The following is a 14974-nucleotide window of genomic DNA, read 5'->3' as shown; positions in this document are numbered from 1 at the left end:
TATGTAAATTGGTATAATGAATATGATTACCGCAGGCCTTCATTTTCATACAGAGGAGCAAGGGGAAGGAGACGGGGGCTTCTGCGCCACTCGCATTGATCTGTGTTCCCTTTTGCAAGTGGAAGTCCCGCTCTGGTCTGTTCTTTTCCTCACTGGCCAGCCCCCATAACACAGACGCCCCCTTGCCTCGCCATTTGCTGCCTGGTTTCTTGCATGAATGAATGAAATCCTTTTGCACCAGGGGAGGCAGGGCATAAAGTCAGAGAGGTAATGGGAGCCAGGTGATATGGAGCCCCTGAGATCACAGGGAAGACTTTGGATCTCTCAGGGTACAACCCGGTATGAGAACTGGCAGTGTGGGATATAGGGCCCCAGAGGAGCAGGGAGACCAGTTAGCCAGAGTTGAAACACCTGGGACGGGAGGGGCTGGACACCACAGACCAGGTTGCAGATTCTGAGATTATCTATCTATCTATCTATCTATTTATCTATCTGTCATCTATAAAAATTTTTTTTGAGTAGCAGAGACAGAGTGCAATCTTCCAGTTCACTCCCTAAATATCCAGACAGCCAGGATTCCTGGACTGGACCATACTGAAGCCAGGAGCAGGAAACTCAATGAGGTAGCCCAGCCTTTCGAGCCATCACTGCTGCCTCCCAGGGTCTGCATTTGCAGGAACCTGGAGTCAGGAGTTGGAGGGTGTTGTGTCTTTGTCTTTGTTTTTGTTTAAATTGAAAAGCAGAGAGAGACACAGAGAAAGAGAGAGACAGAGAGGGAGAGAGATCTATCTTCCATTCGCCGGTTCATTCCTCAAATGCCACAACAGCTGGCACTGGGCCAGGTTAAAGCCAGGAGTCAGGAACTCCATCCAGATCTCTGACTCAAGTCCTTGAGCCGTCATTTGCTGCCTCCCAGGTGCATTAGCAGGGAGCTGGATTACAGAAGTGGGCAGCTGGGACTTGAACTGGCACTGTCCCAAGCAGTGGCTTAAGCTGCCGAGTCACAAGACCTGCCCCACAAGTCAGAGCTTTGTAGCAAACCCAGGTACTCAAATGTGGGACATGGACATCTCAACTGGCATAGTGACTGCTAGACCAAATGCTTTCCCTTATGTATGAGGTGTATTTATTTATTTGAAAGACAGAGTAGCAGAGAGAGAGAAAGGGAGAAACATCTTCCATCCATTATCAAATGGCTGGGATGGCCAGGCCGGAGTTCTGGTTAGAGCAAATGGAAGAACAGGGATATGGGGAAAATATTTGCTTTAATGAGACAAAATGTTGGATTTATATCAGTCAAAAGAGGTAGAAGATCATGCTGGGTGTGGAGTGAAGTTGAGTGACAGAGAGCAGACCAGACCTCAAGAAAAGGTATAGGAGAGAGAACGAGTGAGAGCAAGCACTTGTAAGAGGAGATTCAAACCTTTTTATTAATTCTTGACTGTGCCACAAGCTAGATTAGGGACAACACAGAAGGATATTTGCATTTAATTATCTATTTTTGTGTGTGTTATCCTCTCTTCATTCATTAAATCCAGGTTTAAAAAATTTTTTTTTGATGATAGGATTTCTAACTCTGTTGCATATAGTAGTCATTCAGTTAAAACACTGGCACTGGCCCTGCAGCCCCCCCACCCCACCCCCCGCCTCACCCTAATTCATTTTCTTGCACTAACATCACAATAATCAAAAGGTGGCCTTGCATGGGAGGAGGCATCTTTGTTAGGTTTTTTCTGAGTGGCACCTTCAGCTGTTAAGATGCGTCCTGGAGTCTTTCCACCCTCCAAGCAGCGTTTTCTGCTCCCACATTCAGAAAACCCTGTGGTGTGTCCCGGCTCCATCTCACCGCTGTGTCTAGGCCTGGGGTCTAGGAGAGGGAACAGTCCTGGTAAAGCGTTCACCCGCACAGTGCTCACATCCTAAAGAAAAGAAGCCATCAGCTCCTGTAAGTGTACTTGGTCCTTTTGTGCTTTGCATTTGGGGCACCTGTATTTAGGTATTCAGTGGCTGTTGGGTGGCAGATGGTGGTGGTTGGATGTTTGGTATTGCTAGAGAAACCTGAGTATTTTGCAAACCAAAGTCAAGTCCATGTCACCTCCGCTGCTTACTTTCACTAAGAAAGAGACTGGCTACTGAGTAGATATCTGCTGAGAAAAAGATTCGGGGTTCTTTTATAGGTACATCTTATATTTCAGGAATTTTTTAATAGATACAATAGATGTATTATTGGCACCAGTGTGTTTTTTTTCCCACTTTGAGGGGCTGAGTGGAGGAAACAGATTCTCCTTGCATCACCCTTCCTTGTTCGTCAGGGCCCTCATCACTGACTGCCAGGCAACACTTTCTACTCACGCGAGCTTTGGCCTGGTGGTCTGTGCGGGAGGAAAAGGGCAGGCAAAGCAGCTGATGGCTCAAAGCCTTGCTGACCAAGAGAATCTGGAGACTCGAGCAGCTTTCCTGGGAAGATGGGTGGGGGACGGCGTTGAGGTCACAGGATCCCATGGTGCAGGTGTAGCACCTCACCCAGGTTAAGGCTCCTCTTGGATGAGTTTCCTGGAACCCCTGGGTCATTGTCTCTAAGTCTTTGTAGCCCCCAGTATAGCGGGGTGAACCTTATTTGGAGCTAAGATCTTTATAGGGGTACTCACGTAGAATTGGACTAATTAGGGTGAGCCCTAATCCAACCTAACTGGCATGCTTATTTAGAAGGGGAAACTGGGGACAGATATTCACAGAGAAAATATAACATAAAGATGCCAAGAACAGCCTTCTACCAACAAAGAAGAGAGGCCTGGAGCAGATTCTTCCCTTAGCCCTCAGAAGGAACCAACCCCGCTGACACCTTGATTTCAGACACTGAGCCTCCAGAACTGTGAGATGACTAATTTCTTTTGTTTAAGTATTTGCATTTGTGGTACTTTGCTAGGGCAAGACTAGAAAACTACTACAGTCACCAATGACTTTGCTGTATCTCGGGTCATTTCATTGACGTCTTTGAATACATCCATTGGTTGGTTAATAGGATCTTTAGCAGTGTGGGCAACAGAATCTGTGGTTTCAGGATGACCTCCTAAAGCAAATGAAATAGACTGCACAGGAGGGTTCACAATTTCTGAGGGTCAGCACTCTGGGCTGGGATCTTGTGGGTATGTTTCTGCTTATCTTGTCTAGGCTTATTCATGTGACTTGAGTTACAGTGGCTCAATTTTGGCTAGAACACTTGAGATGGTTTCATTCACAAGTCCAGTGGTTGCTACCAGCCATGACAGTGGGGTGACCAGATGGCTTCCCTCTTCATTAGCCTCCACTTCTTTGGGTAGCAATTGTAGAGTTTCAAGAGTTGTATCCACTTTCTTAGTGATTTCCTTAGGATGGTCTCTCAGAAGTGACACTGTGTATCAAAAGGCAAAGTTTAAGGTGTTGCCTGATCCTAACAGAAATACAGTCTCTTTTTTCATTCTCAAAATATATTTATTTGAGAGGCAGAGAGACAGATAGATGGAGAGACAGAGACAGATGGAGATCTTCTCTTTGCTGGTTCACTCCTGAAATGCCTGCAGTAGCTGGCCTGAATTTGAGAAGGTAAAATTCCATCTGAGTCTCCCAAGTGGGTGGCAGGGACCCAGGTACCTGAGCCAGCACTTGTTACCCACCAGGGTACACCTAAGAAGGAAATTGGAATTGGAAACAGAGCTAGGACTTTAACCCAGACACTGATTTGGGATGCAGGCATCCCTAGTGGCGTGTTAACCTTTGTGCCAAACGCCTGCACTCAGAAATATACTTTCTCTTAGCAGCTCTTTGACAGGGTATTATCTGCATAGTCATCTTTCCTTCTCCAGTGTTTTCTATCACTCACATTAACATGTACACACTCTCTACCTGACTGCATTCAATCAATTCCTAAATTAAGTAGTGCAAGTGGAAATTTAATTCAGTGCATGTATCCCTGAGGAGCAGGTAGACTGCAACTTCCTTAGTGGGTTTCATCCCCATTATTAAACACATCCCAGTCTGACTAGTGGGAGAAAGGAAAGGAAGAAGTGTGTTTGCTTAAATGCTGGTAGTATCAAAAGCCAAACAATTTATCTCCAGTTCCCTTTGTTCAGGAAAATCATGCATTTCTGCAGTTTCTACAAATACCACACATGTAATTGGAGTCCCCACTCATTTAAAATCCACAGAAGAGGGGTATGCACTGTGGTGTGGTGGGCTAAGCTGCCACTTGGGATGCCCAAATCCCATATCGGAGTGCCTGGGATCGAGTCCTGCCTCTGATTTCAAGCCTGCTTCTTGCTAATGTGCCAAGGAGGCAGCAGATGATGGCCCAGGGACTTGAGTTCTTGGGAGACCCAGTGGGAGTTCCTGGCTTCTGGCTATGGCCTGGCCTAGCCCAGGCTGTCGTGGGCACTTGGAAGCTGACCCAGCAGATGGAAGATCTCTCTCTCTCACCCTCTCTGTCATTCTGACTTTCAAACAATAAATAAATACTACAAAAATAAAATGCAAGAAAGACACACTTATTTAAAAACTCGGCTGCCTTTTTATTATATTATTATAATAAGAATATCATTCTGTCTTCACGTCTATTTAGGTGCTTTCTCCTAGAGTCAGCTTGGGTGCAGGTCAGTGTGGTGCTGGTGCAGTGGGCTCCAGAGCCAATGCTTGGTGGCATCTAACAGTACATAAATAACCAGCAGCACAGACTCTGAAGGGAGAGGGGCAGACACGAGGGCAACAGAAGAGCTACTTGGCGACTCCTGGTATCCTTCCCCAACAGCCTGCTGCTCCCAACATCAGCTTTCAAGAAAGACAGACAACATAGGCACTAGATTAAGGAGTCACATTTTGATACTTCATTTATCAGTTAGAAGAGAGGGAAGGGAGAGAAAAACCAAACATCTGAGAGAGCTTGTGAAAACTGTCTTAAAACTGTGCTCCCTCCACTGGCTGGGCTGATAGCGTAGTTAGACAGGGATGCAGTTCATTGGTGTCCAAATGATTTTTCCTCAAGGACCTACAGAAGAGCACTTCCAAAAATCATGGAAGATATGCTTCAAAGATGATTTTGGGGGGTGCGAATAATTCTGAACTCCATGTACTGTTTTTTTCATAATGCACATTTTCTATGAACTTTCGGAAACCACTCATATATGAGGATTTTGAAATTTTTGCACCCAATAGAAACTTTTTTAATTATCATTTTTCAAAAATTTATTTAAGTTATACAAGTTTTATGTATTTCATGTATACATATTTAGGAACATAATGGGAGTGTGGGCTGGAGGAGAGGGGTAGGCTGGGAAATATCACTGATGATCATTTTTAATGAGTATTTTAAAGAACTCTTACGTCCCAAACTGTATTTTGAGGTAAGCTATCTCTTCTAGAATTGCCTCACTGGTAAGCAGAGGTTAAAACAAACAGGGAAGAAGAAACTTCATTTCAGACCCTTCTGAAGTTTATTCTTAAAATCATGCTGGCATCTTCCGGCAACACTCAGCTTTGAAATGGTCTAGGGCTCTTTTCCGGTTACTGCAGCACGAGGAGCCATGAGCAGCAAAGTCTCTCGCGACCCCCTGTACGAGGCGGTGCGGGAAGTCCTGCACCGGAACCAGCGCAAGCGCCGGAAGTTTCTGAAGACGGTGGAGCTACAGATCAGCTTGAAGAATTATGACCCCCAGAAAGACAAACGCTTCTCGGGCACCGTCAGGCTGAAGTCCACCCCCCGCCCCAAGTTCTCCGTGTGTGTCCTGGGCGACCAGCAGCACTGCGACGAGGCCAAGGCTGTGGACATCCCCCACGTGGACATCGAGGCGCTCAACAAGCTCAACAAGAACAAGAAACTGGCCAAGAAGTATGACGCCTTTTTGGCCTCAGAGTCTCTGATTGAGCAGATCCCACGAATCCTGGGCCCAGCCGGCAAGTTCCCCTCCCTGCTGACACACAATGAGAACATGGTGGCCAAAGTCGATAAGGTGAAGTCCACAATCAAGTTCCAGATGAAGAAGGTGCTGTGTCTGGCCGTGGCAGTCGGCCATGTGAAGATGACAGACGATGAGCTTGTGTACAATATCCACCTGGCTGTCAACTTCCTGGTGTCACTGCTGAAGAAGAATTGGCAGAATGTCCAGGCTTTGTACATCAAGAGCACCATGGGCAAGCCCCAGCGCCTGTACTAAAGCACACCCTAATAAACCCTGGTGCCAGCGTCAAAAAAAAAAAAAAAAAAAAAAAAAAAAAAAAAAGGTCTAGGAACTGTGATCACAGAGGCTCGGGTTCCAGTCCAGGCTTAGCCACATAGCAGCCATGGGACAGGTGACAGGACAATCACTCACCCCCTCTAAGCCTAGCATTGGGAGAGACTGTCTCTAGGAATGAGAGAGCTCTCTTCTATTTTATGACAGTGAGAATTAATTGCAATTCTATATAAAGTGAAGGATACCAGATAGGTACACAGTAGGACTGAACCAATAGTGACTATCCTTAGTTCATAATAGTGTGTCTTTTATATAATTAAGTTAGATTATTATTCCCATTTTAAGTTCCATAAAAACAGAGGCACAGAGAGAGGAAGAAATAACCCAGGTGGATTCCACAACTTCCAGAAAGATTCACAGGTCCTAATCTCACACCATAGCACCAACCATGGACTTCCTGTGCTTGCTTGAAGTGATACAGACTTACCTAGGCAAACACAACATAGCACTTATTTGGGGGTTCATAACGGAAATAGGTAGAAACACTGACCATCTGAGTTTAGGAAGGCATCCCTTGTACCCATGATCATTGCTATTGGCTGTAAGATTTGAGGTAAGTTTCAGGACGCTGGCCACAAGGCCACCACTGTTTGGAAAACCTGCCCAATGAGCAGCCCCCAACAGTCCTGATGCAGCACTTTTACCCATTTCCCCTTGTTAGCCTGATGCGGATCTCATCTGAGCTGGAGTGGCTTATTTGGGAAATCTGCCCAAAGGAGCACAGTGATTCAAATGTCAGATGTGCAGTGACGGCCAGTATGTTGGGTTAAGTGGGTGGCTATTCCAAGGGGGTAGTTCTTCCTAATTCATACGCAGGTACTTCTGTTCTGCAAGATCAGAGCAAACATCTGCAGACCCAAACTCCCAGCTCCATTTCTTTTCTTTTTTTTTTTTCTTAACAACTTATTTATTTATTTGAAAGTCAGAGTTACACAGAGAGGAGAGGCAGAAAGAGAGAGGTCTTCCATCCACTGGTTTACTCCTCAATTGGCCGCAACAGATGGAGCTGCGCCAATCCTAAGCCAGAAGCCAGGAGCTTCTTCCAGGTCTCCCACGTGGATGCAGGGGCCTAAGGACTTGGGCCATCTTCTAGTGTTTTCCCAGGCCAGAGCAGAGAGCTGGATCAGAAGTGGAATAGCTGGCACTCGAACCAGCGCCCATATGGAATGCCAGCACTTCAGGCAGATGTTTTACCTGCTTTGCCACAGTGCCCGCCCACCAGCTCCACGTGCTGAATACCCAGTGCCATCTGACACCATCCTAGGCTCTAACCCCCACTGCCATTGCTGGAAGCCAGGTGGCCACATGGCCCAACCACCAGTGTCAAGCTCCACCTCCATCCTAATGGGATTTGCTGCTCCTGCTTCCCCGCCCGCCCTCTGGCAAAGGTGGGTTTTTTTTGTTTTTTGTTTGTTTATTTGTTTGTTTTTTACAGACAGAGTTAGACAGTGAGAGAGAGAGACAGAGAAACAGAGAGAAAGGTTTTCCTTCCATTGGTTCACCCCCCAAATGACCGCTACAGCTGGTGTGCTGCGCTGGTCTGAAGTCAGGAGCCAGGTGCTTCCTCCTGGTCTCCCATGTGGGTGCAGGGGCCCAAGGACCTGGACCATCCTCCACTGCCCTCTCGGGCCACGGCAGAGAGCTGGACTGGAAGAGGAGCAACGGGGACTAGAACCCAGCACCCATATGGGATGCCCGCACCACAGGCGGAGGATTAACCAAGTGAGCCATGGTGCCGGCCCCTGCAAAGTTTTAAACGGACCTGTCCCTGAGCATGTGGCACTCTTCTCTCTCCTCTCCTCGCCTCTCTCTCTTCTTTCTCCTCACCTCTCTCTCTCTCCTCTCCTTTCTTTCTCTTTCTCTTTCTCTCCATCTCCTGACCTCTGTCTCTCTCTCTCTCTCTCTCTCTCTCTCTCTCTCTGATGCTCTCCTTCTCCCTCTTTCTCCTTCTTCACCCCTTCCCTCTGGTCTGCTGGGTTTTCTCTAATAAACCTTTTCCCTTACTCCAGTGTTTTTGTGTTTTGTGGTGGCCTTATACCCAGCAGATTAGAAGGGTTCATTCTCTTGTTCCCTGATGAATCTTGTTTATCCATGTTCATCTGCGTTGACTGTCATTAGTACATCCTTTTTCAGCCTCTCCTTAACAACTGGTCAAAACCAGTGTGCATGTAGGAGACACAAAACCTGTGCTTTTTATTTTTTTTTTAGTGGGGCAGCACATTCAGGAGCTGAAGCTAGTAATGGGGAGACAGAGGGCAGTTGAGTAGATGAAAGATGGTAGGGAGGTGGGGTGACCAGGGGATGGAATCAAGTGTGACTTTATATGATGACTTTAGATCCCTACATACTTTTCCACCTCCACATCAACCAGAAAGTTTGACGAAAACTTTACCTGTCCTGATATCAGCCCCCACCTAGCTTCTCCGTCTTTGTTTTGCTTCTTGCTTGCAATAGTGTGAAGGTCAAGATGTGGAGACACAACAGCCTTCTTGTGGCCTTGAGGGAGGAGGGGGAAGAGTGCCTGGAAGGAAAAATCTTGGGCCACCCTGCTGGCTGCAGGTTGCTGACCATGCAGCCTCAGCTATGCAGAGTAGGGTCTTGTCATTGGAGTGCTTTACTAACTGAGGCAACTGAGAGTATCCAGCACTAACTACCTTCATTAGGGTAATAATAGCTGCTAAAAACATAACCACCAGACATCTGTGCGTTTGATAGTAAAGCTTTATTTCTCATTCACATCACATCTCAAGCCGATAGTTTTGATCAGCGTTGAACTATTCTCCAAACAGTGACTCAAGAGCCCTGTCTGCTTCTACCTCTGTCTCTGCTGTCTTCATCACATGGATTTTGAAAGGCACCCTGTGTGTGGACTTCCTTCTGACAGAGCAGGATCAGAGAGAAAGAGACAGTATTATGGGGACTGGAGGCACTGGAAGGGTGTATACCAGTCCCAGGGCAGCTCATGTCATTTCTTCCCATTCTATTGGCCAGAACTCAGTCTTTGATCACAAAGGCTGGCCCCAGAGGCCAGCCGTGTGCCCAAGGGGAGGAGATGATGGGCTTCGTGAAACACTACGTGGCACGTGAGGTGGCACCACTGCTTTATCCTTGCCTTGGAGCACCGGAGCATCAGTTAATGCCTCATTTTTCCTAATGGAGATTTTCCATCAAGCTAGTCCTCTGTAGTGGTTGCATAATCTGATGTGAGCAGAGATAGGCTCCCAGGCCAGTGACTTTTTCTTCAGCTACTGAGAAGGTAGAGTGAGGGAGGGGAGCAGGGTCTGGATGCAGATATCAGTTTCCCTACTTGACTTTGGGCATCTGCAAACTCTATCTCATAAAATTACAAATAGGAGATAAGCATCCACTGTTTGTTTGGTTAGCCTTCTTCACCAGTCTTGTTTGAAAGGGAATGGGGTGTCATGGTTAGAAACTCAGAGGTAGGCTTTGAATCTTGGCTCTACCACTTAGTGGTTCATGACCTTGGGCTAATTCCTTGTCACTAGGGGCCTCAGTTTTCTTATCTGTGAAAAGGTGTTAATAAAAATAATCATTGCACAGATCTGTTGGGAGCATAAAATGAGATGAGAAATATAAGACTCTCGGGATGGGTTCTGGCATCTAGTGAGCATTCAGTAGATGTTTTCTTTATTATTGTGAAGGAATCACGATTCATCTGCTTGCAGTGTTGGGAGAAAGCCTCCAGATGGCGCTGCAGCAGAGAATCCTTTTGGCTTCCATCAGATGCTCAAACATAGTTGCTTATCATTGCTCCCAAGTGGGGAATCTCACAGTTCAAATTGTAGTTAAAGCTTGTAGCTAAAGCTTCTACCTTCTTTACCCCTGCAAGTCCACCTGTTTTCAGAGTTGGGTGTTGTACACCATTTGGGGTTACTCCTTGTAACAGTATCAATTTAAATCCAGTAAGACAATATGCTCAGTACATATAACACTTGCTTGATGCACATTAAATGCTAAGATAGTTCAATTTTCCTTATTCTTTTTCTCTAACTGGCAAAGAATAATGTTCTCTGTTTCTTTTCTCACCGGCATGGTCAGTGGGCATGAAACTTTGAGAATCTGTGTCTTTACTTAGCACACATTTGCAGTAAGCAAAGCTTGCCAGATCTGCTGTATTTATCTGAAAGGCTGTTGGGTATAGAGATATCAAATCTGAACTCTGAATTCAGGCTTGGGACTAAAACCCAGCGCCTTCAGGAGCTGTGGAACCTTGCACATGCCAGTTGCTATCAATTGTACCACAGGCACGATGCTACACTCAGTGGAAAGAATACATAAAATTTCCTATGAAAATATGCACTCAATGCATGCCACTACCCTTCCTGCCATTAAAAAAATCCATTTAACCCCCGATCTGCCCCTGCTTCTACTTTCAGCATAATTCTCCCCCAATGCCCTGGCTAGTGCTAGGAAGGGAGTAGCTACAGCTTGCTTTGCCTTCTACTGTGGTTTGGATGGTCTTGGGCCCCACATGCTCATATGTGGGAGGCTCAGTCCTTACATTGTAGACCTAGTGGGAGATATTTAGGTCACTGCTGTGGGAAGGGATGAAAGCATTGCTCACAAAGGAGTTGTTATAAAGCAACCAGAGGACCCACCTAGCCTCTCTCCAGTGTCCTGTTTCTGGAGAGGTGTGATGTCTTCCTTCCACAAGTGCTCCCACCATCTGCCATGGGATGGCGCCGAGGGGCTCACAAGAGCTGGCCTTAGGCTATTTGGACTTCCAATCTCTGAAACTGTAAGCTAAATAAACCTCTTTGCTTTATAAAGTTAACCTGCCTTGGGTATTTTGTTATAGTGATGAAAATAGGCCCATATACCTTCTATCAAAATCTACATTCTCTTCTATCTGTGATGAGTTGATTGGAAGAACTGAGTTGAGGCCAGGTGAGCTGGCCAATCAGACTCCCTACAGTGATTAGTGATAGAGAAAGGAGAACCCCAATGTGAATCCTCTCTGCGCAGCAGGGTTATGTGGGGCAAGCCCTACACATCTCAGCTCCAGCTGCTCACTTCCCGTGTTCTGGGGCAGATGAAACCCCTTCTCCTGGTCCTTTGCACCCTTCAGTCAGTGTCTTTTGCGGGAGCACCTGCAGGCGACAGGAAATGCTGTGAGACCAGCACCATCCCCAGCTCTCCCTTCCTTTGTCCTGGACTCTTTTCTCAGCTCCATGCGGAGCTGTTCCCGTCTGGTGGATTAGGACAGGAACCTCTACACTTCCAGGACTATCCTCACGGGCAGTGTGGGACTAAGACACATGGCTGCCCTGGCACAGGTAGTGGTTTGGTACTTCTTTAAGTGAGTTCCTGGCATACTTGCATATGCAGAGTATGAGAGCTTGATTTGTTTAAGAATAAAAATTAGCTATGATCAGTATAAAATTCATATTCATGTCTCAGTGTTAAACAGAGGGACATATCAAGACCCTGGAAAGAATGTTTCTTTAAAAATAGTATTCACAAATAAAAGAAAACATGGGATATTTGCCTTTCTGGTATGGTTTATTTCACTTAGCACAATGATCTTCAGTTCGATCCATTCTGTTGCAAATGTCAGGATTTCATTCTTTTCTATGGCTGAGTGATATTCTGTGTGTGTGTGTGTGTGTGTGTGTGTGTATATATACACATACCACATTTGAATCCAATCATCAGTTGATGGACATCTAGGTTGATTCCATGTCTATTGTGAATTGAGCTGCAAAGTTAATATGTAGAGTATAAAAATTGTGTGAATGTCATAGCATTCGGTATATAATTATAACTACTGCTTCACTGAATCACACCATGTAAATGACAATATTCTCTTTTTTCCCCACATTAAAATCCTTGTCATGAATCCCTCACTTTGTGATATTAATATTTCTGTTTTCAAGAAAAAATAGTACATATGTGTATGTATTTCATGTCTATATTTGAAATGTATATAGCAAAATGTTCAAAAAGTTAAGTTTTGAAACTAAAAAAATTTTAAAAATTCATTCACTAAAAATATGGATGAATATAAAAAAAATCACAAAATTATCTCAAATGTCACCACCCAGATAAACCGTGATGATCCCAAAAGTAAGTGTTCATAGAAAATGCACGTTATGAGGAGGTAATGCACAAATTTCCAATTTTTTGCTACTCCAGAATAAATTATCTTTGACCTCTGTTTTTCCATGAACTTTTTGAAGTGCCTTGTACAAGAAGAACATGTAAATGGGTCAGAAAGATACAAGAAGAGACACCCATTCCCAGCCTCTTTTTGCTGTTGCTATTGTTTTTTGTGATTCTTCCAGAAACATTTTATGGATTTCCCAGTACATATGTGCACATGCACACGTACACACACATTCATAGCAAAAAAGGAATTGAACAGATTTATGACTTCCACTGAATGTCTGAATGTAATCTTATATTTTAACTTTTCATTTCCCAGTATTTCCATTATTCCTAACAGTGGAGTGTTGGTCCCTTAGTAGCCAAGGTCAAGGTGCCTAGTGTGGAGGTACTTACTAAGCTAACTGAAACTATCTAACTTTTTTTTTTCTTTGTCCCAATCTGGCCTTTATGGTGATGAAATTTTTTAGTACCCCCTTGCTCTCTAAGTTCTCTTTTGCAATTTTCTAAATCAGACATCTTCTTGGGAGGCATATTAAAAAGGTTTAAAATTTGGATAATAAAATAAATTGCTCATTTCCTGTAAACACAGCATTCCAACATGCATTATTCAGTTTCAGAATTATCCTGATTGCAACCGCTGACTGCAGGCAGCACTGGGCTCTCTCTTCTCAGGCATGGTGACACACGAGTTATGTTTTGAAAAGGCAAAATTCAGTAGAACTTTCACAGAGAGATTTTGTTTGCTTATTTCTATTGTTTTATTTTGTTTTAATCTCCAGTTATGGGAACTGTCTCCCTTTTTTGGGACCCATTTGTGTTTTACCAGTTCTGTAAGGAAGTTGCATGCGGAACCCTGAATTAACTGGAAACACAGTGACATCAGTACATGCCGGGTCTCTCTGCTCCTTACAGAAAACCATCCAGGACAACTGCCTTGTTGACCTGAACTTAATCACTTCCTGGGCATTTGTCTTCATTCTGTAGGGAGGGAGTGCATAGGATTTAGAAGTTCTGAGAGGCATCCAGAGCTCTCTGGAGGATGAAGGTGGGATGAAACAGAGGAGGAGCACACGGGTGTGTTCTTTCCTTGGGAAGCGCAGTCAGCAGGGCCCGCATGGAGCCCATCTCAGCGACAATACAGCAGACACGAGACTCCAGCTCTCACGCCCACCACCTGGGGACCATCTCTGTGATGGCCCAGCAAGGTGTCCTCCTAAGAATGGGGAGGGGCAAGAGTATAGTTTCATTTAACTTTCAGGAACACTAAAAACACAAACCGTGTCGCGTAAAATTACAGATCAGTTCATAAAATTGCAATAACTGACCTGCACAATGTGAATTTCCTGAAACAAGCCCGTGGCTTGAGCACCAGTAACAGGTAATGAAGGGACTTTACAGAGATGATTAACAAGGGTCTCTACTTTTTATTAGACTCATTTTGCTAATCCCTAAAATTAAGGAATTCCAGGTGGATGGAGCCAAGTATGCAAATGATTTCCTTCCGCCGAGCTGCTGATTTCATAAAAGGCCCTCAAACAGAGAAATAAAACACACAGAATGGGAAAGCTTTATGGCACAGTCGAGAATATTGTGCCTTTAAATAGTTCAGACAAGCAGTGCGTGCTGTAAATTTGCCACAGAGACAAATTTGTGCACAGCTATAAAAAGAGCAAAAGTGAAGCTGCGAGGAGAAGGCTTGGGCTTGGGGGTGGCCTGGCCGGTGTTGAGTCAGCTGAGGCAGCCACTGAGGGAGCTCCCGTGGGGAGCACGGTGCTCAGATGGGGCTCGTTCGACACAGAAACACATGGACAAAGACACATGGAGACGTTTTTATCCAGAGCGGGGCTGAGAGCGCCACCTCATCCTGGTGTTCCTGTTGGAGGAGCCCACAAGCCCCAGCCCAGCCCACTTGCCTGCTTTCCGCTGGCCCTTGCGCTAAGAAACGCCTTTCATATTTCTGGGCAGTTGAAAAGGACATCAAAAGAGGAAGACTGTTTCATGGCATGTGAACATGAGATGAAATTCAAGCGTCCATGTCCATCAGTAGTTTCATCGGAGCCCACAGTGTGTGTGCGCTGTGTGACTGCTTGGTGTGGCCACGGCAGAGCTGAGTGGCCGCAGCAGGAGCTGTGTCACCGGCCAGCCCTGACCTATTGACTGCCTTATCTTTCCAGAAGTCCGAAGGCCCCGGATCCAGAGTTCTCCAAGTGGGGCTGGGCAGGACTGAGGTTCTCAGGCAGCCTTAGCTGCTGTTCCACTGGGGAATTTGTTGGAAATGCAGATTCTCAGGCAGCACCCAGGTTTCCTGAATCAGAAACTCCAGGGGTAGGGCCCAGAAACCTATGTTTCTCAAAGCCAACCAGAGCCTCTGGTGCACATTCCAGTTGGAGAAAGCTTTACAGAGCTTTATGGGTCGCAGGAACATAATGGGGCTGAATGTTGGATCTTCGCAAGGGTGAGTGTCGGGTTCTTATGAGCAGTCATAGCCACAGAGGCTGCCCTCTGGTTGACCTATCCCTTAACTAGCTGTTAACAAAGCAGGGAGGCAAAGTGTTGTTGGGGGGCTGGCCCCTCCACATACACAG

At 45.6% G+C, this 14974-nt stretch overlaps 1 pseudogene across 1 annotated transcript; it reads left to right on the top strand.

Moving 5' to 3' along the window:
• Positions 1-5463: 5463 nt before the first annotated feature.
• LOC100339472 (large ribosomal subunit protein uL1 pseudogene) lies at positions 5464-6242 on the top strand (annotated as a pseudogene). The gene has a single exon (XR_016225489.1). The product of XR_016225489.1 is annotated as a large ribosomal subunit protein uL1 pseudogene (transcript).
• The last annotated feature ends 8732 nt before the right edge of the window (positions 6243-14974 follow it).

The sequence above is a fragment of the Oryctolagus cuniculus genome, chromosome 18 (genome assembly GCF_051225735.1).
Source record: "Oryctolagus cuniculus isolate XC-2025 breed Fujian yellow rabbit chromosome 18, ASM5122573v1, whole genome shotgun sequence".
Classification (NCBI taxonomy): Eukaryota; Metazoa; Chordata; class Mammalia; order Lagomorpha; family Leporidae; genus Oryctolagus; species Oryctolagus cuniculus.
This window is presented reverse-complemented; position numbering and strand designations above follow the sequence as displayed.